Here is a 19,273-nt window from a genome sequence, read left to right as displayed (position 1 = left end):
GCGTTGTACGGATGAAAAAAAAATGGATTATTTCCTCCAAAAGCAGCGCCCCACCTGCCCACAGGTTGAGTGTGTTACTGCAGCCCATTCCCAATCATCTCAATAGAGCTGAGCGGCAATATCAGACACAGTCCATGGACATATATTTTTCTAGCTCCTGGACACTCTCTTTATAATACAACATGCCAGACCCAGTTTTTGGCTCCAGCAAATATTTAGGGACTAGAGATGAGTGAAAAGATTTCAAAAGAATCGATTTTAGTATGAATTTTCTCCGAAATTCAGATTTGTTAGGATCCAAAGTTTTGGAGGGAATTCGAAGAGCAATCATCAAATTCCAAATTTTTGGCAGATTTGATTTGAACCAATAAGGGATATGAAGGGGTAAACAACCAATAAACTATTATATTCACCTCTCCTTGATCCTCTCCATAGTTGTCCTGCTGCCGCTCCCTGCCAAGTCCTCCTATCGCTTCTCTTCGACTTTCTACTCTTTTGGGTTCTCCGACATTTCCGCTGACTAGGTCTCAAATTATCACAAGGGGCATGATTCATGTAACTGATGGTTATTGATGGTAATTGATGGTAATGACGTGCGTTGCGCCTCGCGTGACCATGTGGGGCCTTTTCAGCAGTGGCACCGCCAGAAAATCCCAAACGAGAAGAAAGCCAAATAGTGATAGGAATGATTGGTGAGGATCTGCTATGGTGGGACGGTATGAGGAAGATCATGGGGAGGTAAGTATAGCAGTTTTTGTTTTTTTGGCTTTTAATTCCTTCCTGACTGTTGCAATTGTCAGCAAATTCAAAGCAAGTTCAATCTCTGGCTTTTTTTAAGTCATGGAGAGGAGTAGCTATATGGAAAAAGACACAAGGAGAAGGCTGTGGTCGCACCTGGATTTTGGTTCAATAGGAGATTCAAAAGCCCCTCTTTTGCATTAAATAATGTGTAATATATATGGCGTGGAGTGCTGTTACAGACCTCGCATTGGAGAACGAGAACTTAAATTTATGCCTCTGTTAGTAAAGGTTAAATGGTTTTTCTAAACATTGACAGCTGTCACCTGTCCTGATAACTAGGTGATAACTTTTTGATTCCATGGTCCTCCACTTTGGCACCCACTGCTCAATTCTTTCTTTTTGGGAATGTTGGAAAAATCTAAGTCCTGTAATCAACTACCTCTCACATGCGCAGCCGCCACTCCATTTCGATGGGGCATTTCAGGACCCCATTTTCAGGATCAGTCAGACCTCCACTGATCAAAAAGTTATCTGTCCAGTGGTTAAGTGATAACCTTCAGTGTTGGGAATAAACCTTTACCGGGATAGGGATAGGTGAGATAGGGGTAGAGTGCTCTTTGGCTAAACGTCATTATCAAAGTAACAATTGTAGTAATGTGAAAGGTACAATCCTAATGGACACTTTGTATCAGATTGCCTCTATTGTAACAGTGAAATATATACTTTGTATCTATCTCCCGAGGCCGGTCTGATAATCACTCAGTATATGTGATCTTTAGGATCTGCTCCTATAACTAATAGGACAGGAATGCGGAATCAGAATGTGACCTTTGGATAAATGAATCCCATGGGTGAAGCACGTCTGTGTGATGTCACAGAAGAAAAACAACAGACACACAAGGAGATTATGTCCAAAGCAGGGTGCCCCTAAGCCGGAGAGATGAAGCAATAGTTGCAGTCCCGTGCGCTGATCCTGTGGATTTAGTATTAGCGAAACCCTCATTTGTAATAGTTAATAATGCATGATACGGCACTGGGTGGTGTTTTCTTGATTTTTTCCTAGATAATGAGTTTTAGGTCATCGATGTACCCCCCATGGGTCAAAAATTATTAAATACAACCATACATATGAGAAACAGTGAGGCTTCATTCACACATCCATTTCCTTGTTTTTCATTGATGGAAAATGGACCGTTCTTCTTCCATGTTTCATCTGTTTTGCATCCATGTTTTTTTTCACATCCATTTCGAAAAACTAAAGTAGATACTGCACATGGACGTGTACAATGAATGTGTGAACGCAGCCTAAAATGAAAAATTCTGCATTGCTACATGATATCTGCTGGAAGAGATGATGGGCCAGATTTATCGAGACTGGTGGTTTTTATGCTAGTCTAAAATAAAAAAGATCCTTGGAGTAATTTGCACCCCATTTATTAAAATTTGTATGGCACTCAAAAATTGGTAGTAAATGAAGCCTACATCCACTGTGGACAGGAGCCATTTTATGAAGTAATTTACAAAACTTTTTGTTGTAAAGTTTAACAAATATTTCTAATATTTGTTGGCCATGCCCCTGGGTACACCACAGACACTTTTTCAACTTTTGGTGACCATGGTGCAGACATTGAAAATTTAAGGCAATTTTGCGACCTTTTGCTCAATTTGGGACCCTCCATAAACTGCTTGATAAATCTTGGACAATGTGTTTACTACAACTTCATACATCTTCACTAGTGATGGGCGAGCATGCTCGCTACTGCTCGGTGCTCGCCCGAGCATCTCACTGCTCGAGATGCTCGGCGCTCGCAGAGTATTTCTGGGTTGCTCGGTCGGGAACTCGGGTAACTTCCCTGCATGTTTGGTGCTCTGGAGCCAATGAACATGCAGGGATTGTCTGCCATGCACTGTAATGCTGTAGCCATGGTGGATGTGGCATTACAGTGATTGGCTGGCCGCACAGCGTCATCAGGTGTATATCAGACCTGGCGCCGCCATGCTCGTCACAGTCACTCCGGAATCAGACAGTGTAGGGAGAGCTGCTGCTGCGTTAGGGAGAGATTTGATCGTGCATTAGGTAGTGTAGGGAGAAAAACCGTACATTACACATATCCATCTTAACAAACAGTCCTTCTGAGGACTAATCCATCTGCAGAGATATCAGGCAGGCAGGGTGTATAGGCAGGCGGTGTATATAGCAGACTGCAGTGCATATAGCACAAGAGGCTCCATCCCAATGCTGCCTTCTGCTGCTGTTAGATATTTCTGTATAAAGGCCCAGGTCTCAGGGGCCAGGAATACTTTTCTTTGGATCTTAATCCTCATTATTTGCTTAAAAAGCAATCCAGAGAACACCATTTTTTCTGCGCCATTTGCTTGTTGGCACTGCAGAATACAGCCAGGTCCTTTCCATATTACAGCGCTAGAAATCCAGCTATTTAAAACTGTGTTTTCTCCGTCAAACAGATCACATATACGTTTTCAGAAAATACTGCCATTTCTGGCCTCTATTAAAAATTTCCTTCAGTGTGCCATTGATGCAATTCACCGCAGTTTGCTGTTCAAACTACTTACCTACAGGCCAGGTATTTAAAACTGTTTTCTCTATCACACGGATCACATACAGTATAAGTTCGCTCCAAACTCAGTCATTTGTAGTGAGCGTGGAAGATACTGTCCTCCATTTAAAATGGGCAAGGCACGTGGCAAGGGATGGGGAACCGGACGTGATGGTAATGGTGCATGCAGAGGCCGAGGACAAGGCCGTGGGCAAGCCGAAATTGTGCCACAACAAACACCCACATCTTCTCGCCTGACCTTCCTGTCCCAATTTCTAGGGGACCGCAGCACAACTATTGAACCCAGAGCAGTGTCAAAAGGTTGTTGGTTGGATAGCGGATAATGCTTCCAGTCACTTAGCCACCACCACCAACACCCTGTCTTCCACACGGTCAAGTCTCAGTAGCCGTGAGTCTGGACCGCATGTTCCTCACCCTGATCCTCCTTCCTTCCACCAAGCCGAGTACCCAGAGACAACTGATCCCACACTTGGACACTCTGAAGAGCTGTTCACTTTTCCATTTATAGATTCGGGCCTCTCGCCCGGTCCACTTGAAGGGGGGCAAGAGGAGTTCACGTGTAGCGATGCCCAAATATTTGAGCAGCCACGGTCACACGAAGGCGAAGGTGGGAAAGTGTCACAAGAGTTGGATGACGATGAGACACAATTGCCAGAAAGTAAGGAGGAGGACCAGGGTGCGGAAGTGGAAGACAAGGTGGTGGATGATATAGTAACTGACCCAACCTGGCAGGAGGACATGCAGAGCAAGGACAGCAGCACACAGAGGGGAAGGAGGCAGAGCACCCCAATAGGCAGGAAGAAGCAGTGTGGAGGCCGCAGACAGAAGGCAGGCAACCGTTCCCTGTAACACCAACATGAAGGAAGTTGCCAGTACAACTGTTAGGTCTTCCCGAGTCCGGTTGTTTTTTAAAGACTCTGCCGGTAACCCCAAAAAGGCCATTTGCACCACCTGCCAGGCCAGCATCAGCAGGGGTGGCAAAACGACCAGCTTGACTACCACCAGCATGATCAGTAGAGGTGAGCGGTGTTCGACTAGAACTGTTCGCCAATCTCAAATTCGAGCTGTTTTGGGTGGTGTTCGAGTTGTTCGACGAACCCGAACGATTTGCAAAAAATTCGGCTGTTCGAGGTTATGTTCGATAACTGTTCGTGCACCAAAAGCGTGTCCTGCATGTCTGGCGCTATTTAGAGCACCAATCATGCAGGGATTGTCTGCCACTCACTGTAATGCCACAGCCATGGTGGTTGTGGCATTACAGTGATTGCCCAAATCGATGGGAACAGTGCCAACAGTGAAACATGAAAAGCCAGCAATTCAGCAGCGGCATACACCGGTACCCGACAATTTAAAACCGAAAGAATAGAGCTTCACACATAGATTAGATAGATATAAACATGTCAGCCACATATATACGAAGTACAGTGAAAGTGCTGCTTACTGTACTTGTCATTTAGCGTAAAGGATTTATCAAAAAAAATAATAGTGTTTTCATGCACTGTCTCTTTAAAAAAGCCGGCCGGCAATTCAGCAGCGGTACCCGACAATTTATAACAGACAGAATAGAGCTTCACACATAGATTAGATAGATAGAAACATGTCAGTCACACATATAAGAAGCACAGTGACAGTGTTGCTTACTGTACTTGTCATTTAGTGTAAAGGATTTATCAAAAAAAATAATAGTGTTTTCATGCACTGTCTCTTTAAAAAAGCCGGCTGGCAATTCAGCATCTGTACCCGACAATTTAGAATAGAAGGAATAGAGAATCACACATAGATTAGATAGATAGAAACATGTCAGTCACACATATAAGAAGCACAGTGATAGTGTTGCTTACTTTACTTGTCATTTAGTGTAAAGGATTTATTAAAAAATATAATAGTGTTTTCGTGCACTGTCTCTTTAAAAAAGCCGGCCGGCAATTCAGCAGCGGTACCCGACAATTTGGAATAGAAGGAATAGAGAATCACACATAGATTAGATAGATAGAAACATGTCAGCCACATATATATGAAGTACAGTGCTAGTGTTGCTTACTGTACTTGTCATTTAGTGTAAAGGATTTATTAAAAAATATAATAGTGTTTTCGTGCACTGTCTCTTTAAAAAAGCCGGCCGGCAATTCAGCAGCGGTACCCGACAATTTATAACAGACAGAATAGAGCTTCACACATAGATTAGATAGATAGAAACATGTCAGTCACATATATATGAAGTACTGTGACAGTGTTGCTTACTGTACTTGTCATTTACTGCAAAGGATTTATTAAAAAAAATAATAGTGTTTTCATGCACCGTCTCTTTAAAAAAGCCGGCCGGCAATTCAGCATCTGTACCCGACAATTTATAACAGACAGAATAGAGCTTCACACATAGATTAGATAGATAGAAACATGTCAGTCACATATATAATAAGTACAGTGATAGTGTTGGTTACTGTACTTGTCATTTAGTATTAAAATAAAGGATTTATTATTAAAAAAAATTGGCGTGGGGTTCCCCGTAATTTTAGTCTCTAGCGGAGGTTAAGCAGACAGCTGGGGCAGATGTTTGAAGCCTGGGAAGGGGGTAATACCCACGGAGCTTCCCAGGCTACTAATATCAGCCCCCAGCTGAATACCTAGCCTTTACTAGCTATTAAAATGGAGGACCCCCCCAAAAAAATGACGTGGGGTCCCCCCTAATTTAATAGCTAGCAAAGGCTAGGCAGACAGCTGGGGGCTGATATTAATAGCCCAGGAAGGGAGCCATGAATATTGGCCCCCTCCCAGTCTAGAAACACCAGCCGTCAGCCGCCCCAGAAATGGCGCATCCATAGGATGCGCCAATTCTGGCACTTAGCCTCGCTCTTCCACGCTGCCCTGGTGCGGTGGCAGGAGGTAATAGGGTTGGGGTTGATGTCAGCTTATAATGCCAGCTGACATCAAGCCCAGGTTAGTAATGGAGAGGCGTCTATAAGACACCCCCATTACTAACCCCATAGTCAAAGTTAAAAGAAAACACAAACACCCAGAATAAAGTCCTTTAATTGAAATAAAGACACATTCCTTTATTGTTCTAAATTAAACCATACTTACCATCACGCCCATTCCAGCTGAAGCCAACGATCTCTTGCAATAAAAGAAAAATAATAAAGCAACCTCATCTTTACCTTTCCATGGTTCCCACGACAGCTTCAGCTCTGCTACATCGAGATAACAGGCTGGACCGCAGCAGAAAGCTGCCATCCAGCCTGTCATCCCGCGGACACTGAGAAGCGCAGGCATGCTTGCGCTCCTCAGTGTCTGACTGTGACGGCATCCAGATGAGCCGACAATGAACTCGGCTCACCTCATGTACGTCACTGACAGCGTGGGAGAATTCTCCTGCACTCAGCACTTCAGCGTGAGAATTCTCCCACGCTGTCAGTGACGTGCATGAGGTCAGCTGAGTTCATTGGACATGAATGAGCTCACCTCATGCACGTCACTGACAGCGTGGGAAAATTCTCCTGCACTCAGCGCTTCAGCGTGAGAATTTTCCCACGCTGTCAGTGACGTGCATGAGGTGAGCTCATTCATGTCCAATGAACTCAGCTGACCTCATGCACGTCACTGACAGCGTGGGAGAATTCTCACGCTGAAGTGCTGAGTGCAGGAGAATTCTCCCACGCTGTCAGTGACGTGCATGAGGTGAGCTCATTCATGTCCAATGAACTCAGCTGACCTCATGCACGTCACTGACAGCGTGGGAGAATTCTCACGCTGAAGCGCTGAGTGCAGGAGAATTTTCCCACGCTGTCAGTGACGTGCATGAGGTGAGCTGAGATCATTGGACATGAATGAGCTCACCTCATGCACGTCACTGACAGCGTGGGAAAATTCTCCTGCACTCAGCGCTTCAGCGTGAGAATTTTCCCACGCTGTCAGTGACGTGCATGAGGTGAGCTCATTCATGTCCAATGAACTCAGCTGACCTCATGTACGTCACTGACAGCGTGGGTGAATTTTCACGCTGAAGTGCTGAGAGCAGGAGAATTCTCCCACGCTGTCAGTGACGTGCATGAGGTGCGCCGAGTTCATTGGACATGAGCTTGTCTCATCTTTATGCCGTCACAGCCAGACACTGAGGAGAGCAAGCATGCCTGCACTTCTCAGTGTCTGCGGGATGACAGGCTGGATGGCAGCTTTCTGCTGCGGTCCAGCCTGTCATCTCGATGTAGCAGAGCTGAAGCTGTCGTGGGAACCATGGAAAGGTAAGGATGATGTTGCTTTATTATTTTTCTTTTATTGCAGAAGACATTGGCTTCAGCTGGAATGGGTGTGATGGTAAGTATGGTTTAATTTAGAACAATAAAGAATTGTGTGTTTATTTCAATTAAAGGACTTTATTCTGGGTGTTGTGTTTTTTTAAATACTTTACTGGAAATTCATGGTGGTCATGTCTAATATTGGCGTGACCCCATGAATTTCGGGCTTAGGGCCAGCTGATAATGCCAAGCTGGCCTTAACCCCTTTATTACCCAGTGAGCCACCGCACCAGGGCCCTGGATGAGTTGGGTACAGCGCCAGAAGATGGCGCTTCTATGAACGCGCCATTTTCTGGGGCGGCTGCGGACTGCAATTTGCAGCGGGTGGGGCCCAGAAAGCTTGGGCCTCCCTGCGCTGCGGATTCCAGCCCCCAGCTGCCTTGATGTACCTGGCTGGGCACAAAATTAGGGCGAAGCCCCACGCATTTTTTTTTTAAATTATTTCATGAAATTCATGGAATAATTAAGAAAAAAAGGGCTTCCCTATATTGTTGTGTCCAACCAGGTACAAATAGGCAGCTGGTGGTTGGGGGCAGCCCGTCCCTGCCTGCTGTACCTGGCTGGACACAAATATAGTGCGAAGCCCCATGTCAATTTTTTTTAAATTATTTCATGAAATAATTTTTTTAAAAAAGGGCTTCCCTATATTGTTGTGTCTGGCCAGGTACAAATAGGCAGCTGGTGGTTGGGGGCAGCCCGTTCCTGCCTGCTGTACCTGACTAGACACAAATATAGGGCGAAGCCCCACGTCAATTTTTTTTAAATTATTTCAGGAAATTCATGAAATAATGAAAAAAAAATTGATGTGGGGCTTCGCCCTATATTTGTGTCCAGTCAGGTACAGCAGGCAGGAACGGGCTGCTCCCAACCACCAGCTGCCTATTTGTACCTAGCCGGACACAACAATATAGGGAAGCCCTTTTTTTCTTAATTATTCCATGAATTTCATGAATTTAAAAAAAAAATACGTGGAGCTTCGCCCTATTTTTGTGTCCAGCCAGGTACAACTAGGCAGCTGGGGGCTGGAATCTGCAGCGCAGGGAGGCCCAAGCTTTCTGGGCCCCACCCGCTGCAAATTGCAGTCCGCAGCCGCCCCGGAAAATGGCGCGTTCATAGAAGCGCCATCTTCTGGCGCTGTACCCAACTCATCCAGGGCCCTGGTGCGGTGGCTCACTGGGTAATAAAGGGGTTAAGGCCAGCTTGGCATTATCAGCTGGCCCTAAGCCCGAAATTCATGGGGTCACGCCAATATTAGACATGACCACCATGAATTTCTAGTAAAGTATTTAAAAAAAACACAAACACCCAGAAAAAAGTCCTTTAATTGAAATAAACACACAATTCTTTATTGTTCTAAATTAAACCATACTTACCGCCACGCCCATTCCAGCTGAAGCCAATGATCTCCTGCAATAAAAGTAAAATAATAAAGCAACATCATCCTTACCTTTCCATGGCTCCCACGACAGCTTCAGCTCTGCTACATCGAGATGACAGGCTGGACCGCAGCAGAACGCTGCCATCCAGCCTGTCATCCCGCGGACACTGAGAAGCGCAGGCTTGCTTGCGCTACTCAGTGTCTGGCTGTGACGGCATCCAGATGAGCCGAGGTCATGTCCAATGAACTCGGCTCACCTCATGCACGTCACTGACAGCGTGGGAAAATTCTCACGCTGAAGCGCTGAGTGCAGGAGAATTTTCCCACGCTGTCAGTGACGTACATGAGGTGAGCCGAGTTCATTGTCGGCTCATCTGGATGCCGTCACAGTCAGACACTGCAGAGCGCAAGCATGCCTGCGCTTCTCAGTGTCCGCGGGATGACAGGCTGGATGGCAGCGTTCTGCTGCGGTCCAGCCTGTCATCTCGATGTAGCAGAGCTGAAGCTGTCCTGGGAACCATGGAAAGGTAAGGATGAGGTTGCTTTATTATTTTTCTTTTATTGCAGGAGATCGTTGGCTTCAGCTGGAATGGGCGTGATGGTAAGTATGGTTTAATTTAGATCAATAAAGAATTGTGTCTTTATTTCAATTAAAGGACTTTATTCTGGGTGTTTGTGTTTTTTTTTTTAACTTTGACTATGGGGTTAGTAATGGGGGTGTCTTATAGACGCCTCTCCATTACTAACCTGGGCTTGATGTCAGCTGGCATTATAAGCTGACATCAACCCCAACCCTATTACCCCCTGCCACCGCACCAGGGCAGCGTGGAAGAGCGAGGCTAAGTGCCAGAATTGGCGCATCCTATGGATGCGCCATTTCTGGGGCGGCTGACGGCTGGTGTTTCTAGCCTGGGAGGGGGCCAATATTCATGGCTCCCTTCCTGGGCTATTAATATCAGCCCCCAGCTGTCTGCCTAGCCTTTGCTAGCTATTAAATTAGGGGGGACCCCACGTCATTTTTTTGGGGGGGTCCTCCATTTTAATAGCTAGTAAAGGCTAGGTATTCAGCTGGGGGCTGATATTAGTAGCCTGGGAAGCTCCGTGGGTATTACCCCCTTCCCAGGCTTCAAACATCTGCCCCAGCTGTCTGCTTAACCTCCGCTAGAGACTAAAATTACGGGGAACCCCACGCCAATTTTTTTTAATAATAAATCCTTTATTTTAATACTAAATGACAAGTACAGTAACCAACACTGTCACTGTACTTATTATATATGTGACTGACATGTTTCTATCTATCTAATCTATGTGTGAAGCTCTATTCTGTCTGTTATAAATTGTCGGGTACAGATGCTGAATTGCCGGCCGGCTTTTTTAAAGAGACGGTGCATGAAAACACTATTATTTTTTTTAATAAATCCTTTGCAGTAAATGACAAGTACAGTAAGCAACACTGTCACAGTACTTCATATATATGTGACTGACATGTTTCTATCTATCTAATCTATGTGTGAAGCTCTATTCTGTCTGTTATAAATTGTCGGGTACCGCTGCTGAATTGCCGGCCGGCTTTTATAAAGAGACGGTGCACGAAAACACTATTATATTTTTTAATAAATCCTTTACACTAAATGACAAGTAAAGTAAGCAACACTATCACTGTACTTCATATATATGTGACTGACATGTTTCTATCTATATAATCTATGTGTAATGCTCTATTCCTTCATGTCTAAATTGTCGGGTACCGGTGTATGCCGCTGCTGAATTGCCGGCCGGCTTTTTTAAAGAAAGCGTCTTCTGAGCAGTTTGTCAGCTTTTGGACACCTTTGAAGGTGTTTTCTATGTGTTCCTATGTGTTTTTGTTTGCCTGCCATTGGTTTTAACGGTGTTCGACGGTGTTCTAAGGTGTTCGACGAACAGTTCGACGAACAGTTCCTCGAACATCCCGGTGTTCGACGAACCGAACCGAACCCGAACACTACGGGGGTGGCTCAACACTAATGATCAGGCACAAGGCAGCAAAGCACCCGACTTTGTGGGCTGAACCCCAGGGTCCAGGAACAGTGTCTGCGGGTGGCACCATTGCTTCTTCCGCTGTTTTGCATGCAAGTCAATCCCCTGTCCATGGTGCATGCGAAGATGCCTCCTGCCCTACACCTGTCATTGCACACTCTCAAATAGCAGCATCAGGAAGCACATCCATGACCTTGTCCCAGCGCAGCATTCAGTTGTCCACACCCCAGTCCTTGGAACGCAAGCGCAAATATGCAGCCAACGCCCCACAGGCCACACTACTAAATTCTCACATTTCACGACTGCTTGCGCTCGAAATGTTGTCTTTTAAGCGCGTGGAGACGGAAGCATTCCGCAACCTGATGGCGGTGGCTGTCCCTCGGTACTCGGTCCCCAGCCGCCACTATTTCTCCCGATTTGCCATCCCTGCATTACACAAGCACGTGTCCCAAAACATTAGCCGTGCTCTCAACAACGCAGTTACCGGTAAAGTCCACCTAACCACGGACACATGGACAAGTGCTTGTGGGCAGGAACGGTACATCTCGCTGACGGCACACTGGGTTAACATAGTGGAAGCCGGGACCCAGTCGGACCATGGGACGGAACACGTCCTCTCGACGCCAAGGATTGCGGGCCCTAGGTGAATCAGGGTTGCCCCCATGGTCTACAGCTTCTGCACCTCATCCTCCTCAGCCTCCTCCTCCTCTTCAGCCTCTATCTCCGAAATGACCACATCAGTTACAAGCTGGGAGCACTGCAGCACTGCTTTGGCCAAGCGGCAACAGGCTGTGCTGATGCTAATATGCTTAGGTAAAAAACGCACAATGCTGAAGAGTTGTGCACAGCTCTGAAAGAGCAGGCAGAGCTGTGGCTCACACCGCTGAACCTACAGCAAGGCATGGTCATGTGTGACAATGGCCGGAACCTGGTGGCGGCTCTGAGTCAAGGCGAGCTCACACACGTACCATACCTGGCCCATGTGCTTAACCTCGTGGTTCAGAGGTTTCTCAAATCCTACCCGGAGCTGCCGGATCTGCTTGTTAAAGTACGCCGCCTGTTTGCCCATTTTAGAATGTCAGCTACAGCTTCCACCGCCCTTGCAGTGTTTCAGCAGCGTTTGCAGCCTCCGGCTCACAGACTGGTGTGTGATGTCCCCACGCGTTGGAACTCTACTCTGCAGATGTTGGGAAGGATTTGTGAGCAGAAGAGGGCAGTTGTTGACTACCAGCATCAACAAGGCCGTCAGTATTCAGTTCAGACTCCACACATAAGACCTCAGGAGTGGACATGGATGTCAGACATATGTACCATCCTCCAAAACTTTGAGGACTCCACCAAGATGGTGAGCGGCTATGAAGCCATAATTAGCATCACCACCCCGCTTCTCTGTCTTCTGAAACGCTCTTTGCTCACAATCAAAGAGGATGCATTGCAGGCGGAGCACGATGAGATGGAGCAAGGAACCATACAGGGTGATTACACACAGCCAAGCCTCATCTCATCCCAACGTGGATTGGGTGACAACGAGGAAGAGGAGGAGGAGGAGGGAGGACAGGAGCTAGTTTCATGCACTATAGACGGTACTACCTGCACAGCTGTCATACCGTCTGTTAAGCGTGGATGGCCAGAGGACAGAGAGGAGGAGGAGGAGGAGGAGAGCATGGTCAGTCATCCTCTTGGTGAGGACACGGAAGTCTTGCCTGTTAGTAGTCTGGCACGCAAGGCTGAGTTTATGTTACGCTGCCTTTACCATGACCCTCGCGTTCTCAAAATTTTGGGTGACAGTCATTAATGGTTGGTGACACTTCTAGACCCACGCTACAAGGAGAACTTTATATCTCTTATTCCTGAGGCAGACAGATCTACAAAAATGGGGCAGTACCAGAAGGCCCTTGTTGTGGAACTATTAAAAAAATTCCCATCTGAAAACGCTGGTGGCAGAGGGCACACTTCGTTGGACAACCAAGGAGTACAGGCGAGAGAGACACAACTTCAATCCAGCAGAGGCAGGGGAACACTGTCAAAGTTCTGGGAGAGTTTTCTCAGACCCTCCCATAGCACAGGCCCTGAGGCGCGGGGTACTCTCACAAGGATTGCAAAGTTTGGGAAGATGCTGAGGGAGTACCTTGTCGACCGTACCAACATCCTCCGTGATTCCTCTGTGCCTTATAATTATTGGGTATCCAAGCTGAATACGTGGAATGAACTGGTTCTCTATGCCTTGGAGGTCCTGGCCTGCCCTGCCGCCAGCGTTTTATCAGAGCGGGTTTTTAGTGCCGCTGGTGGAATTATAACTGATAAGCGCATCCGCCTGTCAACTGAAAATGCTGACAGGCTGACTCTTATAAAAATGAACAAGGGCTGGATTGGGCCAGACTTCTCAACACCACCGAATGATAGCAGCGTAACATAAACTCAAATCCAGTGTCTTTTCTTGGGAGGTGTATTCCCATGCACCTTTTCACACCCACACATGGGTATACGCTTCCTGATTTTGTCTATTTGCTCTTGTCCTCCTCCTTCTCCTCATCCTCCACCACCATATCACCAGGGTGACCGTGGTCCGTAATGCAACACTCACATAATTTTTTATATGGTGTTTATGATGCCTGGGAAAAATTTTTTTTATAAAGTATGTTCATGTATACCCCCAGGGGTAAATGTTTGTCAGCCCATACACTTAGTGCATGGGCATTACAAGTATAGGAGGCCCGCTCCTTTCTAATGGGAACATTTTTTTATGAGGCCCTCCTCCACATCTCTTCGAAGGGGCATTGAAGTGCCTCCAAATTTTTGGCAGCCCTTACATTCACTGCATAGGCCAACACTATGGGAGACTCTCTCCTGTCTAATGGGAATTTGTCATTACTGTGGCCCTGCTCTGTGTGCCCTTAAATTCTTAGTGGGGTTTTTCCTAAAATTGGTCAGCCGTTGGACTCACTGCATAACCTATAACTGTATAGCAGACCGTCTCCTTTCTAATGGGAACATGTCGTACTTGTTACTGTAACAACAGTATAGGAGACCCACTTGTTAATAATGGGAACAACAAAGCATAGCCGGCTGATGGCTCTCTAACAATAGCTGGGGCCGACTGCTGGCCTTTTAAGAATAGTAAGGGCCAACTGATGTCCCAGTAAAAATAGGCTTCATGACTTTCAGAGTCCCTCCATCATAAATAAAAAAGGATATGTCTGATGATGTGTCACACACCACATTGCCAGATAAGGTTGTAAAATGTTAAAATGTTAAAATGACATTTCCTGGTGAATGCATTTGTCTTAAAAAATAACGTAAAAAGAATAAAACAATAGGATCTTTCTTTAGTATAAAAAACAGCGTCATCAATTTAAACTCAATGTAATCACATTGTTCAGCTCATGCACCTCCTCCATCTCCGAAATGATCACATCAGTCACAAGCTGACAGCACTGCAGCACTGCCTTGGCCAAGCGGCAACAGGCTGTGCTGAAGATAGCATGTTTAATGCTTAATTGACAAACTGCCCAGCGCTGCAGAGTTGTTGAAAACTGTAACACAGCAGCCTGATCTGTGGCTCTCACCTCTGAACATACAGCCAGGCATGCTCGTGTGTGACAATGGGCGGAACCTGGTGACGGAGAAATGACAGCCGGGGTAGATATGGTTTCCCTCTATTCCAGTCCTTTCACCGAGCTAAAGAATATGGCTGTGGTGAAATACAATTCCCACTGAGAAGCTGTTTCAGATTGAAAAACATTGTGCCCACCAGAGGATTTGATTCTGAGGGCTCACCTTTCTCACCTGCTCAAGAGCCTCATAGCAGCTGCAAACACGAGAACATACAAAGTCCTTGCAGATGTTGTCCTTGCTGGGATTTGAACCCAGGATCCCAGTGCTGCAAGGCTTCAGTGCTAACCACTGTGCTGCCATTCACCCTCTAATATCTAACAGGCTGGAGAAACTTGCACCTACTGCCACTCTATCTTAAGCTCCTTTGTGAGAAATTGTATTTGGTCAGCCACTCAGTCTACCAAATAAAATTCCTGAGAAGGAAATTGGGGATGGCTTCGCTACTGGTACTGGGGGCAGTGCTAATATCATGGCGTTGTACCATAGTTTGCTGGAAATATTCCAGGCTGGTAGGAGGCAAGCAAATCCCCACAGAAAAGTACCAGCAGTAATGTTCAGGCCACATTTCAAGTGCAAGCAACTCTAGAGGACTTCCTGGGAGAAATGACACGCAGGGTACATACGGTTTCCCTCTATGCCAGTGACATGCCCAGGGGATGGGGACGACTCGGTACCCTGGCCTTTGCCTGGTTTTGGGGATGTCGCGGTGGTCGGCTCCCGGGCCCGTACCCTGGGGTCACTCTTGAAAAAGGGGATTGGAACTTGGATAAAAATAAAAATAAAATAAATAGTTTGTGACGCCACCTGTGGTACCTGGTAATGATTACCAGCGCTGCTTCAGACCTCCGGGGGTGTTTGGATGGCAGCTGAGGTGTTTCTGCTCCCCACAGGTGGAGCGGGCCCCCGGGGCAGGGATGGTGTGAAGGGATGCAGGAGAGAGGGGACCCAGCCGGGTCAGAGGAAGAACAGACACACACACCGGAGCTAGTTTCAGTACCTTTACTGCAGATTGTAGTCAGGTACGGTCCGGGGTACTTGTAGGTGGTGTGCACTTCTGGTCTTGCTCCCCAGTGAGTGGGTGTAAGGCCTCCTTTCTGTATCTTCCTGTCTCTCTCCCTGGAGCTTCTGACCTGCCTGGAACAGGGTCTAGCTCCCTTGATGTTTCTCTCACCCGTCTTGCTTGGCGGCGAGGGCTTTCCCACTGGTTACCACGATCCCTGGACGCTGGGGCCTTCGTGGTACCTAGTCCTCTGAATGTGCGGTATTCACGGCTGGACTGAGAGATATGAAATCCTCCTCAGTATGCTGGATTCCCTACTGGGCATAGAGATCCCAATAGGCTCGGGCCCGGTGCCCGGCTTGCATCAGGGGATGAACCCTCTGTGGTTCCTCTGTCCCTCATGGCTCTTCTCTTCTGCTTGCATCGTGTCACACTCACCGCTTCCCACTGACTGACTTCCTGAACTCCACCCCCCAGTATATATATACCTGACAGGGCTCCATCTAGTGGACTTGGGTGGAGGTGTCTGCATGCATTGAGGCCACTGGGGAGAATCCGTCTGTGCAACAGCCAGGAGTTCTGTGACAGCCTGCAGCCGCAGGGCGTCACATAAGCGTGGCGCCCCTGAGGGTTCAGTCGCCACAGAGGTACTGCACCTCACCCAGAGGTGTGGTGTCTCCCTTCTCTCAGGTAAGGAGGGAGTGCTGCCCGGAACCCCAAACACCTGCATCCAACACTACACTACTCCTGGCAGGCTGGAGGGGCAACATGCAGAGCGCAGCTGCTGAGCCCTGACCCTGGCTGGAGTCGGGGGAACCCAAAGGTAGGGCGAACCAGTAGTGGGTGTGGATGGAAGAAGTAGTTAGAGGGAGCACTTTGGTAGGAGGATAATAAAGGGAAGCCATCTTAGGGTGGTAGTTAGATAGTTCTGGAGAGCAGTTCAGAAGAACAGCTCGGGACAGTTCAGAAGAACAGTCCGGGAGCAGAGTCTCATTAGGAGATCTGCTCCACAAGTAGGGCCAAGTCAGGAGGCCCAGGAGGGGAGCAGGGAGTAGGCTCCATTCTAAGAAAGGATCCTAGGGGGTACGACGCGTGCAGGACGGCACCCGTACTCTCCGCATTTGTCAGAAGATAGAGGGATTGTAGCCGCATTCTAGTCCCCTGAGGGTCAAGCAAGTCTGTGTAACTCCGACGGACAGGAGGGACTTCAGAGTACCCGAACAGGATTCAGAGTGGGCAGCGCAGGGCAGGAGGGAGAAGGCCCCAGTGTGAAGATGGTCAAAGTAGGAACATGAGAAAGTGGGGTTCTGCCAGGTATTCCCAAGCTGACTGAGGAAGGATTGAACCCCTGCCCGGTGAACACAGCGCGACGCGGGAGGCCTTTACCTGTACAGTGCACCTGTGGGCTGTCTTACGAACTGTGAGTAAAATCTCGGATGACTGCACTGACGTCACGAACTTTCTAAAAATAATTCCCCTTTTGCACTGACCGCCCTGGGTCACGGACCGGGCCAGCCACCTTGATATCCCCCAACCGGCGTCCAGAGGCCCGGCTGCCGAGGACCTCATGGCCCTGGGGGCGCGTCAAGTCTGGTGTCACGAACAGGATGCGTGACCAGCCCGTACCGGCGGGTGAAGTGTGCCTAAAGAACTGTGTTATGTTACTGAATGTGGCGCCCACCCCAGAAGAACGGGCACCATTATGTGCGTGCTGAAGGACAACAAAATGGAACCTCCCATCGTGGGCCGGGTCCCAGAATGGCGCCAAAAGCATACCCTGCCCCTTGCAACAGTGACTGTCAGCATAGATGTGTCCGTCAAGGCAGGGAGGCCGTCACAGGGAGTGACCGACAGCAGATTGCCATGGGACCGCCCCCGAAAGAAGAGAGGAGGCGGAGAGAAGGAATGGAGACAAGGTGTGTCCTTATTCAGTCTGGCCAAACCGCACCCGGCAGCCAGAATGGAAGGGAGCAAAAGTCCAGCCTCCGCCTCTGGCCTGCCGCAGCGTCAAGTGACCCCCCTCACCCTGGAGGGTGAAGCTGAAAAGTTGTCCCGGGAGGACGTGGAGTTCCTCCAGAACGAGGTCCTTGAGCTGGGCCAACAAGTGGAGCGGGCCCAGCAGGCAGCCGTCGCAAAGTGGAGGAGTGAGCTGCTGGAAAAATTGGCAGCACGGCGGAAAGCGACACCGGATGCCAGAAGCGGCACCTCAGCCCTAGCGGAGCTCGCGGAGAACCAGGAGGCCATATGGAGTACAGGAGCAGGTAGGAAAGAATCCCCTATCCCTGGCACTGCCAGCGCCGACCTGCTCCTGGCCTCTTTTCCCAGCACTCCCCGTATGCCGCCATGCCCACGCTGGAGCAGCAACTCAACCCAGAGCCTCCACCCCCGGGCGCTGACCCCGAGGATCTGCCATCTAGTGCCCTCCCGGAGCCTCTACTCCCGGGCGCAGAAACTGCGGGCCTACTACTGGAGGCCCTCCCGCCACCTCTACCTCTGGCACCCGAGTGGGTATACGGTGCGCCGGTCTTTGATTGGTCCGCCCGGTTTGAGGACCAGCAGCCGTACCCACTCCTCCCAATACCAGTGCCCCCGGTTGCCTGCCCCAGCGGAGAAGAGTTATGCTGGGACAACCACCGGGGGGGACCTGATGGGGTTCTCACAAGAGACCGAGGCCGCCGCCCTGCAGAGGAAAGAGTTCTGCAGACAGGAGCTCCAGCAACTGGAGAGGGAGCGACATGCGCGGCAAGCGCGCTGTGAGCGCCTGGAGGCCCGAGACAAGGCCGCCAAGGCGCAGGTCCGCCAGGCGGAGTCAGCCCACCCCAGCCCCCTTGAGGAAGGCCTCGTGGTGAAGTTCAACCTGAAGGCGGGGTGGGTCTTTATCAGGAGTCAAGATTTCGAGAGGGACATATTTGTAAACCGGCGGGATGTGGAGCCCGAGCTGGAGGAAGGCCATCCCGACCAGAACCTGTTTCCAGGAGACCACGTCACATACACCCGGCACCATGGTGAACGTGGCTGGTACGCCCTGCACGTGTATCATGTCAGCGAAAACACACCCCTGCAGGAAATCCCTCATGACCCGGCTGGGTCAGGGAAGAACGAAAAGTACCCCAGGCGGGGTCCCCACTATTGAGCCAGCAGGTGGGACTGAACACTAATCGTACATAGTCACCTGTAAGGGTACAGTGTTGAGAGTTAAAAATAATGTTTTGCCTTATAGTGTGTGTTTATAGGATTACTCGTCAGGGTATAGAGACTACAGGCTGGGGACTGTGAACAGCCGGACATTGACTTTGTAAATAGTTCTGCACTTCTTAAAGTGCGCCCTATTGGTTTTATATCCACAATCATGATCACAGAACAAAAACCCGTTTGGCGTGGCGGAAGCAGAGGTCCAACTCCAGGATCACCCATGCCCTACAGCCACGCCCAGGGCCTACGTTGAGGGTTTGCGGACGGGTCCCTCATGCTGCTACTTGTTGCACTTATTGAAAAAAGGAAAATGTTATTTAAGAAAGTTTTATAATGTCTCTGGAAAATGTAACCTGTAACGTTTAAGGAAGACGTGCCTACCATAAAGGGAAGAAATGTTGAGTTTCACAATCTTATATGGGGATGCATCTAAAAATTAGCATGTCATGTATACCGAGTT

At 48.4% G+C, this 19,273-nt stretch overlaps 1 protein-coding gene across 6 annotated transcripts in view; it reads right to left on the bottom strand.

Annotated features, from left to right (window-relative positions):
• DGKB (diacylglycerol kinase beta) overlaps positions 1–19,273 on the bottom strand; it is an 889,407-nt gene that overhangs the window by 454,057 nt on the left and 416,077 nt on the right. The gene's annotated exons all lie outside the window — the stretch shown is intronic.

The sequence above is a fragment of the Phyllobates terribilis genome, unplaced genomic scaffold (assembly GCF_046119375.1).
Source record: "Phyllobates terribilis strain yellow unplaced genomic scaffold, ASM4611937v1 Scaffold_4__5_contigs__length_816908805, whole genome shotgun sequence".
NCBI classification, from domain to species: Eukaryota; Metazoa; Chordata; class Amphibia; order Anura; family Dendrobatidae; genus Phyllobates; species Phyllobates terribilis.
The sequence above is the reverse complement of the archived record's forward strand: the minus strand, read 5'-3'. Positions and strand labels throughout refer to the sequence as shown.